At 37.4% G+C, this 10,303-nt stretch overlaps 1 protein-coding gene across 11 annotated transcripts in view; it reads left to right on the top strand.

The window, feature by feature from the left end:
* Positions 1-10,303, top strand: part of MBD5 (methyl-CpG binding domain protein 5) — a 130,447-nt gene that overhangs the window by 71,122 nt on the left and 49,022 nt on the right. For 10 of the 11 annotated variants that reach the window (XM_042878022.1, XM_042878020.1, XM_042878023.1 and 7 more), the window contains 2 exons: positions 2,056-2,247; positions 6,532-6,589. The gene's annotated coding sequence lies outside the window, so the exon portion shown is untranslated. The remainder of the gene's footprint in view (positions 1-2,055; positions 2,248-6,531; positions 6,590-10,303) is intronic. The other variant, XM_042878026.1, reaches the window with a different exon arrangement.

The following is a 10,303-nucleotide window of genomic DNA, read 5'->3' as shown; positions in this document are numbered from 1 at the left end:
CGTATTTCTGTTTGCTTTGTCACTGTAAAAATTAGCTGCTCTGAAGTCACAGATTCTTAAAGCATTCATCTATAGTTTTATGAATAACAAGTAAAAACGTTCCTTTAAAAAATAATCATGCAGCTTATATAAAGAGTGGATTACATACAGAGGAAACATTAAATGTTTGTCATTTCTGCAATAGGAGAAGAAATTCTTATGTTTTAAGTGTGCCATTTACATGTCAGATTTTAGGACTCAGAATTTCTGAGTGATTTCTGAAGCACTGACATTCAGGTTCTCAATAAGCTAAAACCAGCAGCTCAGGCCCATTGCTTGGAGTCTGATAATGCAGGTCTTGGGAGAAAGTTCAGTGCCTTCCCATCTCCACTGGATGTACCTGGATGTCTGTACCATGACATCCTTCTCCTCAGCATTATGTTCCAATTTTTCACTTAATCCAATGCAGTGTATTTCAGTGGTATGTAATCAGCATTTAGACCTCCTGCCTTTATAAAGTCACATGGTTCTGTTGGGATTGTTGTAAGCTGTTTCAGTGAATGGGAAGAGAAGTTTTTAACAATAATAGCATTATTCTTTCTTTATTATTATTTAATTTTCATTTTAATCATTTTAATAATAATATATAGGGACTGGATAATCTGGAAACAAGTAACTGCTGTCAGTCACTTTCTCTCTAAATAGTTTTCTTTCTAAACAGAGTCTGGAAGGCTCTACTGGGCTGCTGAATTCAGTGCAAAAAGGCAGATTGATTGTTACAGGATGTCACACCCCAACTTTGCTCTGAAATTAGGTGCCAATCAACTATCAGCTGATACTAAAATTACAACTACTAATAAAGTCAGCAGAAGTTAAAGACCAGCTCATCACCAGGAAAGCAAAAAGGATTTCCTTACTAACTTCAATATTTTAAGAATCACAGTAAATGCTGTGGTATGTGCTGCCAGTGTACTTCCTGGCACTTAACTCCTTATACCCAATTCACATCACTTACCTGAAATTTTTGTTATTTGTTTGTATGATGTTGTAACGTAAGAGGAAAAGGTTTGTAACGACAACAAAGACCTTGACTGAATGACAGATGTCTTTAAGAGGAGTCCCAAATAAGTGATCTATAAACCAGAGCAAATTCTTGAGGCTTTCTGTAGGACGCAGAAATTGTTGATTGGTTGTGTTGCATCCACTTCAATGAAAGATTTGTTCATAACATGGGAAATTGCCTATAAATCTGAATTTGTTAAAAGCGTATTACTGGTTTCTAGCTGTGCTCTCTTACTGAGACCTCAGGCTTTGAGGTACAACGCTGTAAAGGCCAACATCAACTCTTTTAGCTATGTCTTTAACCTAATGAGCTCCAATCCATTTCACTTCTGAAAGAACTAATTAGTTGACTTCAAGTCCTGCAAAGGTTGTTAACTCCTTTCAGTGTCAGAGAAATTGGAGCTGTCGTGCTCGAGTGGAGGGTTACAGATACGTGGTGCAGGAAATGGCTCAAGAGAAGCCCAGTGCTTTTGTTTTCGATAGGCAAGTTTTGCTGTGATAACACAAGCTCTTACAGCTGGGGCTTCACCTGTGTCTGTGTGCCTCTGCAGTAGCTCATACACAGTACTGACAGGGCCTTTACTTAACTAAGGTTTTAGAAGAGAGAGACTGCTGCTGTGTTTGTGTATGTTTTTATCATGTAGTATTAGCTGTGGTATTTAATTCTCTAAAGCCTAACTTCCAGCCTTACTATTTAAAGGCTATTAGCATGTGTCAGGACAGCTACAGTTATCTGAAGACGTGAAGTTTGTATTATACAGTTTCACACTGGTTCTATCATTATAAAAATCTTCAGTTGATTTTTCTAGAAATCTGCCCATTCCTGTGGACAGTGAACCATCATAATTTATTAAAAGCTATCTGTTTCTTATCAGAGCCATCCTTGCCTTCCTTAACAGCAAATATTATCTCAATTTTTGCTACAAAGTCATTGGGTAAGGCTTAGGAGGCAACCAAGAGAAACGAAATAAAAACATCAGTGTTTTAGTTTAAATAATTCTACTGTCTCAATAGATGTAACCTGGCATGCAAGAGTTCCTCACATGAGGGGTGCAGTAAGACAAGAAGCCAGCCTCAATGGACATAGCCCATTATCGAGATCTCAACAGGAGAATAGCTAAAGCAAATCTCCAAGTGCATCAAGAATTCTAAGAAGACTAAATATCCCCAAGGTAACTAGAAGCAAGACCATGAGGAGTAATGTAGGTAAGTATTCAGAAGTGGATCAGTGCCTTTCTTAAGCCGGAAAACTAGTATTTTATTTTGATAGTTTCATTCTGCAATAGTGGGGATTGTTACAAGATGTATTTCAAGTAATATAACACAAAAGATTTCAGCCAACGTTAAAAGAAAAAAAGCAACCAGAACAATGGATGTCTTCGACGTTTAATGGTGGTAAAGTAGAAAAGTAAGCAATTTGGCAATTTATATCTTTATATGAGGTAAACAGTGCACTGATACATGGACCTTTTTGGTAAGAGAACAAAGAAGAAAACATTCTTGACCTAGATTTAACAGATTTTCTTGAAACAGTGTACAATGTACCGTGTTCTAAAGGTATGAAAAGTATCATTTTGTGGCAGCATGATTCATATGGAGTGTTAGTCATGATTGGTAGGAATATATTTTGATACAATTAAACAATAGAAATCCATTTGTCTGTATCAGAAAATACATGGCAGTTCTTGACCTACATGATATAGTAGTGGCAGAGCACAGCTGCCTTGCCCTCAGATAAAGGCAGAACTTTATAGTGCAAAGCATTTGCTCTTATACATTTTCATAATCAAAATATAAGGTTATACCATGTCAACAACCAGCAGATGGAGAAAAAAAATGTCCTAGAAGCTCAAAGAACACAGTAGGAAACTGAGCTATAAATACCAGGCTAATTCCATAGCTTTAAGATTTCTCCAAAGCTTTTTTAAATCCCTCCAGAAAAGACTGAAGAGATCCCTAATCTGAAGTGCCCCACTTGAAGAAATACGTACATTTTTCTTTTTAAATAAAATTATGTTAATCTACAACAGATTGTTTGGTCATCTCAATGAGTCAGTGTAGTATCTGTACTATATCCATTGCTTCAAAATAAGATTCTTAAACACACCAGTGCATTTTCATTCTTATCAGTGAGTTCTTCTTCAGAGAAAATATAGAATTCTGTCTGATCACCTCTGAACCGATACATGCAGCATTCCCACAGAATACCTGATGACCTGAACTCATTTTGAATCTCTGTTTTTAGAGAGCTATCCCTTTCAGTTGAGTGATGTAGCAGAAGGCCATTCTTCTTTGATCAGATTTTGTGAAAATTTGGAGGACCTATTTGTATCTTTTTCCCATGTATTTGCAAACTGTGCCTATGGAATATAACATTCTAGTTATGTTCAGAAATATTTGCTTTTCCGGCTTATGTGCTTAATACTGTAAATTCCTGAAAGCAGATGTTGAGATTTCCGGGGATATTTCCTAGGATACATCACTAGGTACTGAGCCTCACTTTGACTTTCTGCCACTGAGGTCATCTGATGCAGCTCTGAAAAGATTGTCCAGAGCTTTGTTAACTTCACATTTACGCATCTCCGAGGTTTGAAACCCTTCTCTGGACCACTGCCAGCAGTTTATTGAGTCATCCTCCATATGAAAGTTGTTTTTTTTTTCCCATACGTTTACTCAGAATTTTCCGTGTTGCATCTGAGTTTGTTGTGCTTCCCCTGTATAAGAGGAAGATGATTGAAGTGCTTGAAAAATAACAAAGATCACAAATAGTCATTTCTCAAGTGCTGAGAGTTTTTACAAACATCGGTGTCTTTTGTCAGATCCTGCAAGTATTCGCTGTCAGTGAGACCTTAGAATGTATTTTGCTGTACTGAACATGGTCTTTTATGGGAAGTTCTTATTAGTAGGAAGATGAGAAAGCAGAGCAACAAACTAGTGGCGGATTGAAAAAGCAGTACTTTTAAAGAGCAGCAGGAAGAATGAGGTTTGTTTGTGGCAGGGGAAAAAGGAGAACGCTGTAGGATGGGCATAAAACTTTAAAAAGATTAGAATTTTATCAAAAGCAGTGGTAGTGGTTGCTCTGCAGATTTGAAAGAGAAAAGAGCAAGGAGAAAAGGCAAGTTTAAATTGCACCAAGGATTAAGAGAAAGTCCAACTTAGAGAACTTTTTTTTGTTACTAATAATCTTCTTCAAGGTAAATAGTTTAAGGTATATGGTGTTTACACGATTTCCTTACAGCACTTTTAAGAAGAATAAATAACCTTTTTTTTTTTGTAAATGAAATGCTTTGAGTGCTTTGGAATGTCCACATTTAAAATGAAGTGAGAAATTCAGGTTCAGCAACACTGGGAAGTTTGCCTTTCATTGCCTTCAATTCACACTTCCATTGAGATAGCATGGCAAAGTGTAACGTAAGAAAGAAACACTTCTTTTTTTAAATGCAGGGAGATACCTGTAGGTTGAAAATCACATTTTTTAGATTCTTCTGCCAAGAATCCAGAGTTGATGACACCGATAGCTTTGTTTGTGGGGGTTTTTGACGGAATATGTTTGTGTTACTGATGGAATTTCTTTTAATGAAGCTTTAAATTAGAGCTGACTGAAGGATTCTTCGCCGGTATGCTTTCCAGTAGCTCAGTTTTTGGAGAATGGTACCAGAGCTTGTTTGATACCTGTTAGGCACTTACCTTTACCTTCTCCATTTCCTGGGACTCGTGTCATTGTTCAAGAACAAAGATCTGTTTGAGTTTTGAGTTAGGATCTAGCACGGTATGTTTTCCTCTGTTTGGGATGAAATTGTGCATTTTCTAGATTCTTCTCTTTTATGGCTAGTTCTTAAACTCCAGGTGGTGTAATGCCTCCTTGTAGGGACGCATGGTTTTAAATTCTGGCTGCCTGTGGTCCTTTACCCTCGTTTTTGTTTGCTCTGCTTTGATGAGCTGGTGCAATACTCTTGTCAGGCTTGAATGTGATTCACCCCTTTGTTCAGTTCTTTCTGAGGAGACCCAAACCTTTTTATGTCTGGCTTAGGGTTTGTGCAGTTTACTGCACGTGTAGTAAAGTCATGTTTTGTAGTGCACCAAGCAAGCAAAGCTATGGGCTGCTGGCAGAGCTCTGTGTTAAACCCAGTGCTGTCATCACGATATGCAACAGCAGGGCTTTCAGAGTAGTTGGGACCTGGTGTGAGTAACCATGCTCCCCAGGAAGTCTTTGAGGTCCTTTTCAGGTCCTAAAACATACCCTTCCTTTTTAGAGGAGGGAGGAAGAAGGCGCTTAAAGATACAAAAATCCTTTTAGGTGAAGTTCATTTGATAGCCCAACTATCCTTTTCTGTAGGCACACTGTATTGGCTTTTGTTGGTAGAAGTCCACATTAGCAAAGTTTTACCCTTGTCAAGGTCCCACGGAGGGAAGAGTTGAAAGGGAAGAAGCAGTGGCAAAAGAATTGGGCTCTGGAAGTCTTGAAGTGTGTTGTGCAGAGCGGTGCTTAAGGCACTTAGTGACAGTGCCCAGACTTTTGGCTTAGACTGCAGGTTGCTGACATCAAAACTCCACGTTCCTCATCTCTGAGTCTGAAGTTACTCATACTTCTTTTCCTAAAATTGTGCTTCTGCAGACATACGCAGAGAATTTATTTATAAAGTATTTAAAATCTTTAATCCTAAATACGATGTTTTAAATCCTAATTTCAAAATTTAAAATTTTGGATGGTGTGAATGACAAAAATACTTCCAAGGAGAGAGTTTCACAACCTGTGTACTGTGGTGGAGAACAGAAAGCTTTTCATTATCACTGGAAGTAAGCGTTTCATTTTCTAAGAGCCAGACTGTAATCTTCACAGTTAATGGGAGAGTGTAATTTATGCTTACTAAGGTGTCAGTGTGAATATGTCTGAAAATTGCTAGGTAAAATTTCAACCAAAAAATATACAGACATGAACATTTATGTACTTTGCTCATCTTATCGGGCTAAATATACCTTGCCATTCTTGACTGCAAATCTCCAGGCACAGGGATGGTGAGTTGATGAGTCAGAATCCCTAATGAAGCAGCCTGGCGAGGGCAGGGAGGGTTGATGTTGTTCTCACCTCTCTCTGGGGCAGGAAAAAGGGGGAAGAGGTTTTTGGCTTAAGAAACACAAAATCTTACCCAAAACGAACAGCACGTGTACAGCTGAGGACTGTATTGCATTGTTTACAGAATAAACTTAAATAGGATATATTTTCTAAAAGTTGTGCCTTAACATTTTTTTGAAGACTAGATTATCTTTTCTATGCTATGTTTTTTGGAAATGAACTGTGAGCAAAACATGAAGAGGAAGCATGTATTTGTTTCAGAGGAAAAACAGTATTCAAAGCAACCTCTCCATTTAGATGTTTGTCAGTATGAAGGAATAATTAAGAATCACTTAATGTTGAAATTGCAGCATTCAGGAGGACCATTTTGCTTACTATTGCTTATATTCTCTTTCAACTGGATCTTTGTTTTTCAGCTTGGAATGAACGTGATGATAATATCCACCTTAAATCTAATGCTTAACGAGGAAAAAGGTCAGGCTCTTTTTGTCTTTTTTTCTTTTTTTCTAATTTGGTGTCCTACAGTTTATTAATATACTAAGAACATACTTACAAATTGTGTTACTTACTGAATATTTTTATAGAACAAGCCAGATAGAAAGTTTTAATATGAGGATGAAGAAGAGTGTTTTTCAGTTCAGTGGTATATGCATGAAACAGTTGACTCGGATCAGTGCATGTGAGAGAATGGAGCTGTATAAGGAAAGATCATGTATACAAATCTTCACAGAGATTTCACTTCAGAATGGTTAAACCTACAATTAAGGGACCTCTTGTATATCCATAAAGAAATATTTGTCACAGTTTTTGTGGAGTAAAAGCACTGAACAGGAGTAGAATCACCCACTTGTTCTTTGGTAAATATTCTTAAACTTCTGAGGGCAGTTTCAGAAATCAGAGGAATCCTTTTAACACTGTCTGTCTCGTAAATAAAACAGTGGGGGCAAATTCTCAAAATACCCTTTCAGTTAGTGTGTCATTGAAAGGCAGTGAGTAATAGTGCATTAATGCTGGAAAGAGAATCATGCATCAAATAGCATGGGTTGGTAGCACAGCAAATTTTAGAGAGGCAGCCTAAGCTTTCAAACAATTGCATTGATGCTCGATCCTTCTGGGGTTTGTATTAAGATGCAGGAATAGCTAATTTTTATGAGGGTTTTTTGTTTGTTTGTTTGTTTGTTTTCAAATTCAGAGTTTTTTTCATGTGGGAAATCACTGAGAAGTGCAGAATTCAATAAACAATTCAGAAAATGGTATTTGGATAAAAAGTTCCATGTGTCTAAAAATAGTGCAGTCCTGTGACTTTGGCACAGAAGGCATCATTTACAGGTTTAATTTGCAGTCCTGCTACGTTTCTGACATTCTCTTACACAGAAATTCAGTCTGAATTATTCAGATGATTTAAATATTGCTGTGTCCTGAACTTCAGGTGCCTAACACAGAGGAAGTTTATCTGCTTTATTCGCCGTCTGCATTTACAATACGGGAGCGAGATTCTCGTTTTTGCCGTTTCTTTCTTTCTGTTTCCACATCACATTGCACAGCTAATGGGGATTGGAGCTAATCTGAGTAATTGTTATGACAGGAGATCAGAGCCTTTCAGTGTATTTCCAGCAAACTGATTTTTTCCATTTTTTTGACCATATATATAAATCAAATTGAATTCTCACGTTCAGGTTTTCAAATGATTACTTTTAAATATTCTCTCTTTAGAAAATTAACTTTTTTTTTTTTTCCCATAGATAACTGTTTCTCTAGCAACCAGTCAGTAACATAACAAAGCTGTTAACAAGCACTAAACATTGACAGTAGTTATTTCCTATTTATTTTCTTAATTTCTTTATCAGGTAACATAAGAATGTTCTGCATCAGATGGTCCTGAAGTGCATATAATCTCCATTATGAAAACTGTGACAGAATTGCATTTCATAACTCCAGACTGTATTTAATCCCAAAACATAGGCGTTAAAAGAACCAAATTGTTCTTTGTTGATGCTCTCCGATCTCCTTTTAAAGTGATTTTAACTTTGGCCAGAAGCTCAACAATACCTGGAGCTCTGTTATTTGATAGGTCTTGGGAGGTCTGACTTCTCTCTCGTAGGCACATTTTGCAATCAGCTTTCTTTCTTTCGTTTGGGTCTTTATGTTAAATGTCCATTTTAGATTCTTCTAGGGCTTGATGGTTTCATAGGGAGCCAGCAGGACGTCAGCCGCTGTAGAAAAATGAGTTACAACCATGAACAATACCTGAAGCCACATAGAATTAATACCTTATCTTAAAGCTAACGATTCGTCTTTGCTCCAAAATGATACAGAGAACTGGTGAAGAATTTCACTGGCAAAATCAAAATTGTGACTTTTCTGCAGCAAAATAGAGTTTGGGGGCAGATTTTCTCATCCAGCAAGGCCTAAAGGCCAAAACCAAAGTGACCATCACAGCTGTAAAACTGCTACATTGAGTTGTGTGGGATGGTGTAATTTCTCTCTACATTCAGGAAGGCTGAGTCCTTTACAGTCCTCGTTAGGAACATCCCTCCTCTTTTTCACTATACTTTATTTGCTGCCTTGTCTCAGAATATAAAAATTAACCAGTTTGTATAGGGTTGATGGAACTTTGTATGTTGAAACACCACCAATGAGAAATAAATGCATCAAAGGCTTTCGGTCATTAAAAATCAAAACATAATTAAGAAAACAAACAAACATTGAGCCTGGCTTTGTACTGAAGATGGACATGCTTTTCATGAGTTCCTCTTTAGATGACAAAATGGATTGCTGGAATAATATTTCTTTACATTTCATTATTAGCATATAAGATAGTAATTTTCTGCTCCATTATATACCCTAAGAAAGATTTTGTTGATAGTGGTAATATTCTTCTCTACAGAATAACTTGGTTCTTCTGTAGCCTACGTTCATACCCAATGTTAGTTTCAAATTTAAAAATAGAAAACTTTGAATGTTTACATTATTTCAGCTCATAAGGCCTATCACATACACACAGTTTTGACCTATTTTGCTTGCAAAGAAAGAAATTAATGTGGTGGAAGGCCTGAAAGCATGCTAAGTGCTGGGTCTTTGGTCTCTACCAAGCGATCGCTGTTACTGAGCAGACAGAGTTGAGATTTCAAAAGAAAAATAATTATTCCCAGCATCTTTTTTGATTGTCATGTAGCTCAGTTTTGTTTTTTACCAAAGTGCTTTCAGAGCTGCTGTCTGTATGTGTCCATGCACACGTGTGCTTCCAAAGGTAGTCATCTGTTCTTGAAAAGGATGTGCTTTCTCTCTGCTTTCACTGGAAGTGAAAACCTCAATTGCTATGATAACACAGTTAAACCTCAGCAATGGAGGATGTGTCACAGCTCAATCAGCTGCTTTTTACCTATCGTATAGGCACAGGCAGGAAGTGTATCTGATGCAAGGATTACAGCTTGTGATTAGTTAACAGCATGCTGGTGCAAAAGTAAGAAGTTTGTATCGTATGCTCTTAGTGATAACTAGAATCCATGAATGTGAGTCAGGCTCTTTTCCCCATCTAGCCATGATACAGCTAAAGATTGTTTTATTACTGTAGATTCCTAGATAGCAGGCCTGAAAGGACTGCTTTGATCATCCAGCCCAGCAGTAAAGGCAACCACGTGCAACAGGGTTGTGTCCTTCTGCATGTGGAACGCAAGTGCCCTAGCTGGGGCAAGGCCAGCTCATTAACTGAGGATGCAGAGACAAGTGCATGACCTGGGCTCTGGGAGTTGTTTGCTAATTAATAGCAAATTCTCCCAAATAGCTGTCCTCCTCTAGGGTGGTTAAACTGTTGGGGTCTTCCAATCTTAGAAAAACTGCTGCATCAAAGCCAGTATAAATTAGGATTACATAAGCCTTGCACGTAATAAAACTAGCTTTCATAAAGTTCAAAATACTGTTGCACCAAAGGTACTTGGATGGTATAAACTGATTTGGTACTAGGACAATTTAAACTACATAATTTTAGTAAGATCATTCTGTTCAGAACATTTTTTCAGGTTGTTGATATGGATCTCTTTATTTACGAGTAGGATGAAGATGTCTTTCTCAAGCCAGAAGACAGAATATATCATATATACAGTAGTGTTGTACTGCAAGATGCCAGTACAGACAGATAAGTTTGAAGGAAAAAGATTTCTCTTATACATTGGTAGGTTGTAGTAGATT

The sequence above is a fragment of the Lagopus leucura genome, unplaced genomic scaffold, assembly GCF_019238085.1.
Source record: "Lagopus leucura isolate 7727_CA_CO unplaced genomic scaffold, USGS_WTPT01 Super-Scaffold_100019, whole genome shotgun sequence".
Lineage (NCBI taxonomy): Eukaryota > Metazoa > Chordata > Aves > Galliformes > Phasianidae > Lagopus > Lagopus leucura.
Note: the sequence above shows the minus strand (reverse complement) of the source record. Positions and strands in the feature narration are given on the sequence as shown.